The sequence below is a fragment of the Vombatus ursinus genome, unplaced genomic scaffold (genome assembly GCF_900497805.2).
Source record: "Vombatus ursinus unplaced genomic scaffold, bare-nosed wombat genome assembly UNPS02014810.1, whole genome shotgun sequence".
Lineage (NCBI taxonomy): Eukaryota > Metazoa > Chordata > Mammalia > Diprotodontia > Vombatidae > Vombatus > Vombatus ursinus.
In genome coordinates, this window is record NW_020954588.1 from 39,753,233 (window position 1) to 39,756,488 (window position 3,256).

Here is a 3,256-nt window from a genome sequence, read left to right on the forward strand (position 1 = left end):
AATTTTTATAAATGTGTTATGCATGGCAGAAGAATATGTAAACCATTTTCAGTGATCACCAAAGATCTAGCTGTCTAACTTTTCTAAAAGTCTTTCTAGGTCTTTAATTTCTTTCTTATTTATCTTTTTGTTAGATTTATCTAGTTGTGTGACCATACTACTACTTTTTCTGATATATTTCTTGGTGGCAGCATTATACAGGATAAAGTTAGGTTTGAATCTTTTCTCTCGTTTATTGACTGTGTAAACATGAGCAAGTTTACTTACAAATAAACAGGGGGTAATAATTCCTGTTGTACTGATCTTAGCAGTTGTGATGGGGTTCAAATAAGATAATATATGTGAAGTATTTCACAGCCTTAGAGCAATATATAGATTTTAGATATTATTTCCCCGTTATTGCTAGGGTGCTTTCTGTTCTCAGATCACCTTCTATCAGACTGAATTTTGTGTATGTTGTACCCTTCCTGTAGTTCCTTGAGGACGGGGACAGTGTTGTTTTTCATAGTCAAACTCCTAGGAAGGTTGTCCGGACTGAATGCATCCATTTCTTTGCCTCCTACTCATTTTTAATTGCCCCTTGCAATCTGACTTCTGATCCCAATATTTATCTAGTTGTTGTCTTTCCAGCTTCATAGCAGCAACTGAAATAGGGTGCTTTAAAGTTTGCAGAATGCTTCACAGAGGTTACTGATTAAGCTTCACAACCGTCCTGTGAAGTTGTCGGTATGGGTCATGTCCCCATTGACTTAACTGTCATCACCCAGTGTCAGAGGAAGGGTTTAAACTCAGGTCTTCCCTCCTCCAAGTACACACCATGCCATGCTGCCTGTCATTTAAAAAATAAATTATCTTTAAATACCCATGGGATGACTTGACCTTAAATTGGGTTTCATGCTCTGCAGACTTGTTTTCCTTTCCAGGTTCTTCCCCCTTTTTGTGAGTTAAAATAGCTAGTGTTTATATGGCTCTTTATGGTTTGCAAAATGGGGAAACTGAGGCTGAGAAAGGTTAAGATATTTGCCAGGGTTACCCAGCTAGTAAGAAAGTGTCTGAGATGGGATTTGAATTGAGGTCTTCCTTACTTCAGGCCCAGTGCTCTTACCAACCACCTCACCCATTTGGTCTCATTGCCACTTGGCAAAGAGATCAGATTTTGCTGTCTTGTTCTTTTGGCTTTCCCCTTGGGCAATTACTTATTAAACTGTAAGAAATGAGGGTAGTCCACATCTCCCTTCCTTATACTCTTCCCATTTTTTTAGCATTGCTTGTTTACGTAGTATAAGTTACAACTATTATAATTAGATGAAGTGTCTTTTCATTTTTATACTGTCTTTTAATTTGGAATTGGTTTTCCCTTTTGCTTTAATTAGTCCGAGATCTAGCTACCCACAGACAGTTGATTCGAAAATGACCAGTTTCCCGTCAATGTATGTAGTCAAATTTATTTTTGTGGTGATCAACTGTTTACCAAGTGGGGACACATGTTTGTGATGTGAGACTTTTCAGTAGGCTGCAAACCATCACCCTAAAACCATATTTTCACCATTTTACCCTTGTTTATCTTTGTCTTGTTGTTAACCAAGTATGAGTATATTGGCATTGGCCTTCATTTGGAGGCCATGTGGTGCATTGGTCAGGGTGCTAGGTTTACAATTGGAAGCACTGGTTCCGCAAAACAAGCCTCATCAAGGAGATGACACCCCAGAGAAGTCATGATAATGAAAAAAGCTACTGGTTGCTCTGATGATAACACCTCAGGTCACTCACTAAGCTGGAGTGAGTCATTCTAGACTGGAAGAACTGGTGAAGCATTGTGCCACCGCCGGGGACAGTCAAAGATCCTGAAGAGGGATGTGCCGGAAATGGGGAAAGGCTGTAGGTCCTCTGCCCTAGAATCTAGAGTTCAGATTCTGGCAAGCCACTTACTCTCCCTGTTGTCATTTGTTAAATGAGGCAAATGACCTCCAAGGTCCCTTTTGCCTGGAATCTAGTGACTTAGTCAAATTGATTTTTTACTGCATACACTTCCTCTCCAACCCCCACCCACCTTCCCTCCACTTTATTTGTGTCTTTTATCTTACTTTTTTTTCCCCCAAAGAAGGGAAGAACCTTGCTCAGACTCTGGAAAATGGGAGAGCATGTGAAATCTTATTTCTCTTATATAAAAGTCCTCTTTAATGTAGTAAGGCCCCAGTCTTGTGGAACTGTGGAACATTACCACCAAATACTTAAAACCAACATGAAGTATTCTATCTTCAGAATCACTGTCATAAATAAGTTTTCTTCACAAGTGATGCTTCAGACTATCCCTTATTCATATTATCAGGAAATGTTCTTTTATTAAAGAAAATAAAGGACCTTTGTTAGAAATATTTGTGAAAAGTTGCTTTCCATAATAGTTGATTTAGATGTATCAGAAGTTACGTTTATTCAGAGGAAATTCTTTAGCCTCAGTTTGTACAAAGGAGGAACACTCATAGAATCTTTTTGACTGAAAACTTACTTCTCTTGTTGATGATGGACACATTTCACATATATTGAATCATGCTTTAATATTATATGACATCTGGCTAGGGAACCAGCCTTAGAGTACGAAGAGCTGGATTCACATCCTCCCTCTGACACCGCCTGGCTGCGTGCCTTTGTACAAGTCACTGAGCTTCTCCGTGTCCCAGGGAGCTCTCTGCAGAGTGGAGAGCCTGATTTTCATTTTTCATTGATAGAGAGATTTTAATAATTGGAAGTTCATAGACTGGGTCCAAAAAGAATACCACAGCTACTGGAGGCCTCCTGTCCTGCCCTGGGCTTCTGGCTGTGCTTAGGAAGACAATCCGACCACAGGCACAGGACTCTTTTCAGTTACGGCTCCTCGTGAGGACAACGTGAGGAGAACAGGGTCGACAGAAGCGAGTGCGCTGTCTTTCAGTCGGCTGTGTCCACACCAAGGAAATCACCACAGGCTTTGAAGGAGGGCTCAGTGGTTCTGACACTTGGTCATGGGTGGTTTTGCATGGACTCAACTCCGAGAGGCCTGAACCCGTGGCACAGGCGACTGTTTTATTGATGGTTTTAAATGTCAACTCTCTTTCTCTGTCAAGAACAATGCAGATCACTTGAACCTTGGGGAAAGAAACATGCAAAATATTCTGAACCCAGAATATTTCTTGATAGCTATCCTTTGGGGAAACAATACGAGTAGAGTTAAGAGGTTGTAGTCATAATTACAGGGTTTTTTTCTTCTTTTTAACAGACT